This window comes from Gopherus flavomarginatus, chromosome 10 (assembly GCF_025201925.1).
Source record: "Gopherus flavomarginatus isolate rGopFla2 chromosome 10, rGopFla2.mat.asm, whole genome shotgun sequence".
Classification (NCBI taxonomy): domain Eukaryota; kingdom Metazoa; phylum Chordata; order Testudines; family Testudinidae; genus Gopherus; species Gopherus flavomarginatus.
In genome coordinates, this window is record NC_066626.1 from 40,013,872 (window position 1) to 40,024,900 (window position 11,029).

Genomic DNA, 11,029 nt, shown 5'->3' on the forward strand with positions numbered 1-11,029 from the left:
CGGGCTGAGTGGGCTGGTGGCGGGCTGAGCAGGGCCGGTGGGGGATTGAGTGGCTCAGTCTGCTGCCAGTCTGGGGTGCCAGCAGCACTCAACCTACTGCTACTCCGGGGTTCCGGCTGCCGGCCCCTTGCCAGTCAGGAGCTCAGCCGCCAGCCCCACTCTGCCTCCTGCCAGCCTGGGTGAGCAGCATCCCAGGCTGGTAGCGGGCTGAGGGGGGGTTGGCGGCCGGGATCCTGGCTGGCAGGAGTTGGTGGTCAGAACCCCAGACCAGCAGTGGGCTGAGCAGGGTCTGGGATCCTTGTCTAGGGTTCCAGCCACCAGCCCGCTGCCGGTTTGGGGTTTCATTTACTCAGCTGGCAGTGGCCTGAGCAAGACCAGTGGCCAAGACCTCAGATAATAACAATAGTTTATTTATATAATATAGACATAGAGAGAAACCTTCTACAAACATTAAAATGTATCACTGGCACGAGAAACCTTAAATTACAGTGAACTTGGCACACCACTTCTGAAAGGTTGCCGACCCCTGGTATAGAGTGACCATATGTTGTACTAAGATTCTCCTGCTTTTTTTTTTCCCTGTGAATCAGTATAACTTTTGCCAGCCCAGAAGTTGGGCAGCCAATGTTTTACATTTTCACAATGTTTTCTCCAACTTTCATAAAGTAAATACATAGTTAATATGCGTTAAAAGGCCAGGGACACTTCTTTGTGAAGAATCTGTACAGCAGATCATGCCCATAGACGATCCAGAAAAGAAATTTGAGGTTGAATTTTTTAATGTTGTGATGGATAAAGCAGTATCTGCTGTTGATGAAAGGTTTAATACCTTGCAAGTACACCATGAACAGTTTGGATTTTTGTATGACATAACTAAATTCAACAAAATAGGAAAACAAGAGCAACTAATGACAAAGTGCAAGAATCTAGAGAGCCTCCTGAAGCACGGTGATAGTTTTGATTTAAATGGACTTGAACTGTACGAAGAATTGAGTACACTGTCATCAATGTTGCCACATGCAAAATCGGTGATGGACATTGTACAGTTTATTCATACCCGCAAAGTTGTTGACATATATCCTAACGTGTACATTGCCACTTGTATTCTACTGACAATTCCTGTAACAGAAGCATCAGGAGAACGGAGTTTCTCAAAACTAAAGCTCATTAAAAACTATCTCCGCTCTACAATGAGTCAGGAACGCTTGAATGGTCTTGCTATTCTTGCGATCGAACAAGACACGACTTTGTCTTTGTCATACGATGACATTATTACTGATTTTGCAGCCAAAAAAGCCAGAAAGATTGCTTTTAATTAAAAACAAATCTTTGTTTCAATACCTCTTCATATAAATTTCCAATAAAATTTTGATAAATTAAAAAAATATATATTATTTGCATCATTCTGTCATATCAGAATTTTTTCTATAGTGCTGCTTCTTCAATGCTAGTCCATCAGCATTACAGTGTGCTTAATTAAGTTAAACTGGTTTTAATAATGTGAATGTGGCAAGTTTTCCAATACTATAAACTTATGTTTGTGTTGCTAAGAGAAGATCAGGCACAGGGGCACCAGTTTAATAATCTCGCCTAGAGCACCATAAATCCTAAGGCCGGCCCTGGCCACTGGATATGCTCAGTAGAAAAGTCCATCAATCAACTGCTAAAGAAATCAAACTGATAAAGAGGGATATAGAAAGGAACCTTTCCTAGACTGTATAAAACCAATAAGGATGATATAACATACTTTTAGATAGCATCGACCATATACAGCAGCTCACATTAAAAGCTGAACAGTTACCACCTGTCTATCTACTTTTACAATAGAAAATACAACAGTAATGTAATTTATATGCACAGAATCACACAAGGTGAAATTGTAGTCCCAATGAATACATGGCAAAACTCCCATTCAATGGGGTCAGGATTTCATATATAGTGCATATGTAAATACATATACATCCTCCTCCTGTGAAACTGTTAGGGGCTTATCTTCCTTTTAAATATAGTAATGTTGTTCTACACAGGTTGACAATATCTCCTTAATTCTCTAATCATGAGGAATTTTTCACTTTATTTTATTTCTCTTTTGAAGTTTTATATACAAAACAATCAATCACTCAAATTACACTTTTAAAAATAATCTACAATGTCATTGAGCAGGATTGGGAAGAATAGACACAAATAGTGTCAGCTGCTTGTTTCAAATAAAAATAGGGTGCTAGATATTTTTCATTGAAATGAACTAAAAGGACTCAGAAATTCAGAGTAGTGAGTTTTTCATCCAAGCCTCATTGGCCTCAGAAAATTAGATAATTGTGCTGAGGGTAAAGTAATATATGTATTATATTTATCAACAATATCAGCTTGGTTGAGCTGCTTTAGATTTATATTCCAAATAGCTGAACCCTATTTAAATTAAATTTAAAGTAAAAACCAGGTGCTACTGTTCTGCTCCTCTGCTAGCTACATGCTTCTCATTAATTTCAGAGCAGCAGCTATAGAAAACTGCCACTCTAGAAGGTGCAACTTTGAGGGACAGTGAAAAAATTAAATCAAATCCATTATAATTGGTATGTCCCTTAGCAGTATATTGAAACCTGTTTCAGAAGGTGAATTGTCTTATGGAAAAAATAAATCTAGTTTATCTACAGTGATTTAACTTAAATTCATTCTCCTTTTAGAGATTTACCAGTCCCAGGAACGTTTCCTATTTTAAATATAAGAAAATTAATATTTTAAGTGCAGCCACTGCATGTTGAGTGGTACGAACTGATTTCTAATATGTCTACCATCAATAGTATGATTACATGGCAGAGGTTTTCTAACTGTGTTCCTGGGAGCACTTGCTGGTGGTCCAGAGAGCTGAATGGATGTATGAAACTCGGGCCTGTTGGCTTTTGAAGTCAATAACAAAGCTCTCACTGAATCAGTTGCTGCAGGATCATGCCCAGGATGGTGGCACCATCTCCTGGTGTCCATGCTCTTCTTTTAAAGAACAACCTGGATACCCACTAATTTAGATGGAAACTATGAGGATCCAGTCTAGCTGCCACCACTAATAGTCATTTCTACATAAATGAGAGGAAACAAGGAGCAGCACTCACTACCAGAACATCTTAAAACAACCAAATACCTAATGTTGTTTCTCCATGTAAGCAACAGTTGTAGTTGCTGATGGCATGTGATTGCCAGTAAGAAGGTTTTGTGTGGAAGTGGTGCAGACCCAGGAGACTATCTTTTTATTACAATATTGTCTGCACCGTGAAAAGATAGTGGTGGTTAAGAGCTGCATGTAAAGGGCTGCACACAAGAAGTAAAAAGTTCCATTGGTCCTGCAAAACCCAGGAACAGTGCTGTATATTCTTGAGTACCACCTAATGGGACCTGAGCTTTGTATAGCTATTTACATACCTCTGTCTAATGGTGGCCTCCCCCTACCCTCTGCTCCTTCCCTCTTCCCCGAGCCCACCCCATTAGTCAGAGTTAACATTTATGTGACTTGTAAATTAAAAGTGATCTCCCTTTTAGATTACTTTATACATGATTCCTGATGCAACCTGACCGGAGAATTATTTTCCACATGATTAAAATATTACATTTCCCTAAAAAATGAAAAGGTTTTCAGAAAAGAAAATTAAACTGACATCCTTCAGGGTTCAATCCTCTCAGAATAGGAGGCTGGAGGGGCAAGGTTAAGTGTTAGCAGTTCTGCCTATGTGTCATCTGCAATTGACCACTGGATTCTTTCAGTCTGACACCCTTTCAGTGGTAGCATTCAGCACTCTGAGGCTAGAAAAGGGTTTTACTACCCTTTAGTAGCTTTAATAAGGAGATGATACTTGCAGCTAAGATTTGCAGTGCCCACATTTTTGCCATACTGCAGCCCTACACAGAAGTATCATTTCAATTTGTCATCTTTTGCTCTGGACTCTCCGCACTTCATCTTACTCTAAAATCAGTTAGCAGCATTTTAAAGGCATCTACAAGGTGTTGCCAGTGATGTCCGCATTTATTTAGAGCCTCTCTAAAGGCAACAGAATTGGATGTTCTCATTTCAATACACGCTGTTTTCACAGTTCTTACTAAAGTTACAAGGAGCAGTGCAGCTGAAGCTCTGTACACCTCAGGCCAAGAACGACAAGTCTTTGAATTTGTTTCAGTAAACAAAGCCTCCTGCCCCTCTTACTTTTGTCCAAATCCATCCCAACCCCAAATCTTTCCTGAAGTTTGGAAAGGTTCAGTTAACATTGTTGTTTTAGCTTTTGCACACCTCAGTATAGTAACTGCATTTAAGTAACTTTCAGCTGAACCAAACATGTCTAAGCTGCCTGAACATCTACTACACAAAGTCAACAATCCCCAATGTCCTGTCCCAACATGTGCTTGATTGACAATAAAGCTTCGGATGAACTGATTTTTTGGGAATCGTTTGGAACCTTGTTCCAAAGTTCTGGGCAGGAATCTGAGGAGTTCTCCCCAAGCCTCTCTGCACTCCCTGGTATAACCAGGAAGCTATTCCCATGCCATTTTTCACCAGACAAAACCCAGGAAGTACTAAAAATCTCAAGTTGTCGAGATGAGATGTTCAGATAAGCTGCTGGGTTAAAAGTGTCAAAGCAGTGAAGTTAAATATAGTTAAACTAAAGTTTGGATACCTATCCAAACCAAAGTAGAATGTTTAACTGTTTTGAGGTCTCTTCTTAGTAATAAGACTATACCCCTTTGTTTCTACTGTGTATGATCAACTTTCACAGCTGAACTTTACTGCCTGCTACCCACGCTGGTTTATTGGTGGGTAGGCCTTACTGCTGGCTAAATTGCAGTTCTCAATCCCATGTTATTAATGACATGTTGCAATAAAACCTTAATTAGAGAAATAAAATCAGATTTTAATATTTTTTATTAACCTCATTTTTGTCCTTCTCTGTAATAGTCCTTGGGTCCTCCCCATACATGGGCAAAGAAGGGCAAACTGACTTAGCAGGGTGATACTTTAGCATCCTCCTCCACCCCCAGGAGCTTTGAGAAGCCCTTTCATTGGCAATGCATGCGGTTAGAGGTTTTTGTGTTTGCAAGTCATCTCACAGGAAGTGGGCATGAAACTGAAGAGCCAACTATTTTCTGTGGTATGATTCCCTCAACCACTGGTGGGCTGCTGAATAGCAATCTGTGTAGAAGTTATTGCTAGTTAAACTAACCCACTATGGCATTAGCTCCCTGAGGAGGAGGCAACAATCAGCTGCCACAGTGGGAAAGCCCAGGGCAGGAAGGCTTGAGTGATCTTGCAGAAACAGCAGCCATGCAGATCCCATTTCAATTCCTTTTTACTCTGTTTCTTTTAAAGATAACAATCTTTTTTGATCTTTGTTGTTCCCTGAGATTTAGGGCTTGGGATGTATTTGTGGGGAGTTACAATGTAATAGATGGTATATTTTGGGGGGAAGGGACCATCTTTTCATTAAATGAATATACAGGATCTAGGGCCCTGATCTCTAATAGGCAATATTGAAATATAAATAAATGATAATTATGTGGTTTGTCACATCAGATTTGGGGAGGCTTCAGAGGGAGCTATCCAAAAATGTCAATGCAGAGTCAGGCTGGTTGTGTATAAGTGAACGAGGGGACAGGGTTGCAAAGGAGCCCATGGAAGAGGCATTCCTGATCATTGCAACCCTGATTGCAGGGATGGGAAGTATTAGTGACATCAGCAATGCAAGACACTCATATATTCTCCCCTATCCTCACCCCCTGGCACTGGTTGGCAGATTGAAGCTTGTGGAAGTGGGAAACAGAGCATGTTAAACTGTGCTTCTGAGCATGATTTTAGTACTTGTGAAAGGTACCAGTTCCCTGGCTTTTATCTAGATACCTCAGAGTGATATCGTAGGCAGGACCAATGCAAGGTTCTCCACACTGCCCAACACATATGCTTCAACCCAGTTCTGGAAGATCTAGGATTGAGGTTGGGATTTTCAAAGAAACCCAAGGTTCTGTTGAATTTCAGTTGAAGATGGCTGTTTACCTCTTCTAGGCTCTTTTGAAATCCCTGCCTGAGATGATAGTACATTTCCCAGATCCATTCAGTCTTGATAACTCTGCTGAGTCTGCGAGCAAGGTTACCTGCTTGGTGATGGTGATGTGATTATGGACATCTGACCACTGGTAAATACGGTAAGAGATCAACTCACTACCATGCAGCCATCAGTTAATATTAGCTTTTAGTTAGTATCAAGCCTAAAATGCGCCTGTAGACTACTATCAATCCCCTTAGCTATTCATTCCCTCTGAATATATTTTTAACTAAAATATTCAAGTGACTTGGATTTTTTTCCCTGCACTTAATTCTTGGGAAATGATCAACAAAACTCCCACAGTATTAGTCAAATATAAGGCTATGTGTATAAAGGATATCCCAAAGATTTTGTATATGATGTGGGGAGGGAACATGTATTTGACATATGAGTTAACTGTCACTGTCAAGTGGAGACTGCATGAGAGACGAAATCATAATGTTTTCTTATACTGCTCAGTTATCTCCAACCTGACTTGTGCGGAATTGTCTCCAAGAACAAAAGCAGAGGTCTCTTAGGCCTTTCTGAATACACTTATTCACTGAATATATTTGGGCCTGGTCTACACTGGGGTGGCGGGGTGGAATCGATCTAAGATATGCAACTTCAGCTACAAGAATAGCGTAGCTGAAGTTGATGTATCTTAGATCGAATTAAAATTACTTTGCATCCTCGCAGCACTGGATCGACTGCTGTGGCTCCCCCGTTGATTTTGATTCCGCCTCTCACACTGCTGGAGTTCAGCAGTCGACGGGAGAGCGATCGGGGATCGATTTATCGCGTCTACACTACACACGATAAATCGATCCCAGATCGATCGATATCCAGTGGGTAGTGTAGATGTACCCTTAGTGCTGAAACAATTCCAGTGTGTATGTTACTTCAGTTTTACAGCAATGTTACTCAGCAGAAATCAATGGTGTTTTAACAGCGTACAATATGAATAACACAGTGGTGAACCCAGCCCATCATTTGTGGATTTGTTGTAGGCCACTGTCCAACAGACTGAGAGGACAACAGGCCACAAAACCAATAATAATTAGGACTGCTGACTGAGGTGAAAAGCTATTGCCTTATGGAACTATTTTCCAATCATCATCTTTCCAGCTGAGCTGGACTAGTGACACTATAAACTGGCAATTAAAAGATTGAAGTTTAGAAACACATTCAAGCTTCTCAGGTCCCACAATGGCAAAGGTTAAGTGGCTTATATGGAGATAATTCACTCCACTCTAGGAGGAGGGTGCTGATTGCCTTAGTTGTTGGTTACCTTCCTATTTCCACCTCACTTGCTACATTACAACATTGTCAACAGTGAAGTGGGGAAGGAAGAAAACCATAGAAAACCTTCCCCAGGGACATTGCAATTACCAGCACTGAATGATATTTATAGATACTACTGTGATGGCAGCTCTGAAAATGAGCCAGGAAATCAGGGATTATTTTTAGTTAACGTTCATACTTCAACATTTCAACCAGTAATCTAGATTTACGGGTAAACAAATGGCAGTTTTTTCAAGGGGGAAAAATATTACTAAGAATGTTAATATTATGACTATGTATTACCCTACCATGCTCAATCTGATTTAGAACCACCCGTTACACCTCTAGTTGTGTGGCAACACCTACATAGTGTTTCCAATTAACTTTGTACGTTTTTAATCAGTGACAAATGCATTTTTGTAAATTCAATTTGCCTTTTATTGCAGCACCAATAAAATGCCTTGCAACATTCCGGAACTTTGTGAATGTCTTACTTGCTACTGACAAAATGCAGATGTCGGACCTACAACAAAGGCTAAGGTTTATGAGCAACCTGAATTAGGATGTAGGTTAAGCAATTAAAGTCCAAGAAGAGAAGGGAAAAAAAGATAACTCCAAAAATTGCACTTGCCAATGTCCAAAAATGCACTGCAGAGCATTCTGCACACAGGAACTGTAAAAATTAAAAAGTTTAGAAATGCTAAGGAAGCTGCGCTCTCTTTTTAACACCCTATGTTGAGAGAGTTAGGTAAGTGGAAAGGTCACGCAGATTTCATTAATAAATCTACGCTGCTATTTGTTTTCTTTTTAATCAGATTCAAATGCATCCTGTTAAAGAGCCAAGTGATTAGATCATAAATCTGGATGCCCTTGAAGATGATGAAGGAAATGCTTATCTGTAAAGCAATCATCACACTGCCAGTTCTTCATCTGCACATTTTTACAGGTGCTGAGAAAATGGTTTAATTTCAAATCACTTGCTAGGATTGCTGGGTATAAATAGAATATTTGCAGGATTTCCAGTTAAAAGAATAATTGATTAATGTGTGATATCTGGAAATAAGACCATATGCCTACTTTTCTATTTCTAAAATGGAGGTATTGAAACAATCTACTATATTCAGAATAAATGGGGATTAATACTTCATTTTAGTAATATCTCACAATTCAGTACATTGGGCCACCCTCTACATTCATTTACATGCAACCCCATTGAACTCAACATTTCTGAGTTCAGTAGGATCACATAGGCGTAGTTGAGTATAATCTGCCCCACCATGATTTCAAAAGTGAAGAGAATCTAATTTAAAACTATTAATTATAATTTAATTTGTAGCAATCCCAATTCTGCAGGATCAGGACCAGCATATTTATTATACCAGGTTTCTCATTTCTTCATTTTTTTGGTACAATGTTGCACATTTTTCATATTTTCATTAATTTTGGCAGGGTGCTTTTCTGATTCATTCTAACACTTTGAAGAAGGTTATTATTGAAATTCTTGCTTTGTGTATTCTGGGTCATAGAGACGATTTGTCACTTACTCTGTATCCAGATCATGGATTTGGCTATGGTTCTCACTGGACAGCAAATATTACTATTCCAGTGCTAGGAAGAAGTTAGGAAATAAACCACTTTGGATTTCTAACCTTATGTAAACAATAACAGTGGGAAATAAACTCTCAGATTTTATAGACATTCTTACTATCAGAATGAGATATGGAATGATATTTTGCATTGGATGAAACCAGTTTTGCAATTTCTGAGATGGCTACTTGACTCTTTTACCTTAACTTAAATTATGTTTGATTAAGGTGAACTATTTTGATTTCTGTGTTGTTGATTAAAGTAGTGCCATAGACCTCAATAGAGTTGCCATACGCAGTGGCAGAGCATTGGTATTTGTGAAATCAGAATCTCATTCAATGAGTGTTTCATTTACTTTAGTGGGAGCAGAACAGGCCCTGTATCACATGACAGCGGAACCATACGGTGCAACATAGTTGCTGTATAAGACCTTCAATCCTGCAAAGGCAAGCATGTTCTTAACTTTATGCTCTGTGAGTCATCCCATTCAAATCAATGGAGGTACTCGTATGCATAAAGTTAAGCATTTGTATTTCACATTTTTATTTAATATACTTTAAAATCCTTTGGTAGATTCTTATGTAGCTGAAAGGGGACTATGATAATTATCATTTTAATACATTTTTTAAAAATATATGTTCATGACAAATCATCATGGGTGGATGGACTTAATCCATACTTAAAACAGACATATCTACATTTTACTAGACACCATTTTCTTTAATTCAGGTTTACAAACTTTATTTTTATTTGTTCTGTTGTAGATCCTGTGACCTCTTGCCCATAAACACAAATATTAACTTAAGAGGTCAGCGAACCATTGGTGAATGCATGCAGAGAAGATTAAAAGAAACAATACAAAATCCTCTCCTGGGAAAGATCAAATGGCTACTTAAGTAAATGCAACCTAAACCACTAGAGTTTAGCCCAGAGGGAGAGGAGGGGGAAATGGGACACTATAATTAACACCTTGTAGTTGCACTCTCCAGTGCTTCAGACAGATTGTGCTCCATTATGGGGTGAAGAAAACACAAATTAGCAGTTGTTCAGTACTTTTAAACCTGAAATCAAAAGTAGCATCATAATTAATACAAGGCGACTAGAGTTGCTAAGTGCTTGGGAAGTGGTCCTGAAGGAATTCAGCACCCACACAATAGCTCTATGATTTCCATAAAGATGTGGTCAGCTCTGGGTCTGTTGAGCAATTAATTAAATATACAAACAAAACCACTATTTCTGCACTGATAACTAATCATTAGAGTCAAATCCTTACTCAGGTAAAATTTACACTGGAGTAGGCTAGAGTTTTTGCTTGAGTAAGGACTGCATTATTTACCCCAGAATTTAGAGCCAAAATCATTTTCCATCTAATTGCCTTCTAATTGTTTGAGGCTTCCCTCTCTGTGTTCTTGAAGCTATTTCTCCAACTCCTTGTTCCTAGGAGCTCATTACTTCAGTCAGTGTCACAACAAATAAAATAAGTTTTGCTTATATAGACAACTTGGAGAGTGTCCAGTGAAGGAGTTGTGGCTCCTTCTCTATCGGTTTGTGTTGCAAGACAAATGTCTAGGAAATATAAAAGCTGAAAGACTTGCAGAGATAGTTTTCCTGACTTGTTTTTCAAAGTTGAAAGTGTTGTTGGTACCCTGTACTGGGATCAGATATATTTATGTAATATGGTCTGCTCCCTGCTCCTGTACTCCATCCTATACTTTCATCTGTCATGGCCCTGGTCAGTGTCTATCCAGTTCTTTAGCCTGTTGAATAAAAAATCGTGTTGCTTGACTAACCAGTGCAAATGTCATATGTTGCCACCATTTGCCATGTATGTATCCTATTTTGGTTTATATCCTGCCATTGGACAAGATAGGCTAAGGCTCTAAGGTGGCACAAAGCATTTACGCTCTCCCTCTGTTGTTTGTCCTGCTGATTCTTGCTCATACAGGGTCTAACTGCTTACTATATGAGGAGTTAAGAAGGAGTTTTCCCTCAGGACACTCAGTGACGTTTGGGTGGGGAGGATTGCTTTCCTCTGCAGGGTGCAGGTCACTTGCCGGGATTATTTGGGTATATCTCACTTAATCATTGCAGGGGCCTTGGGC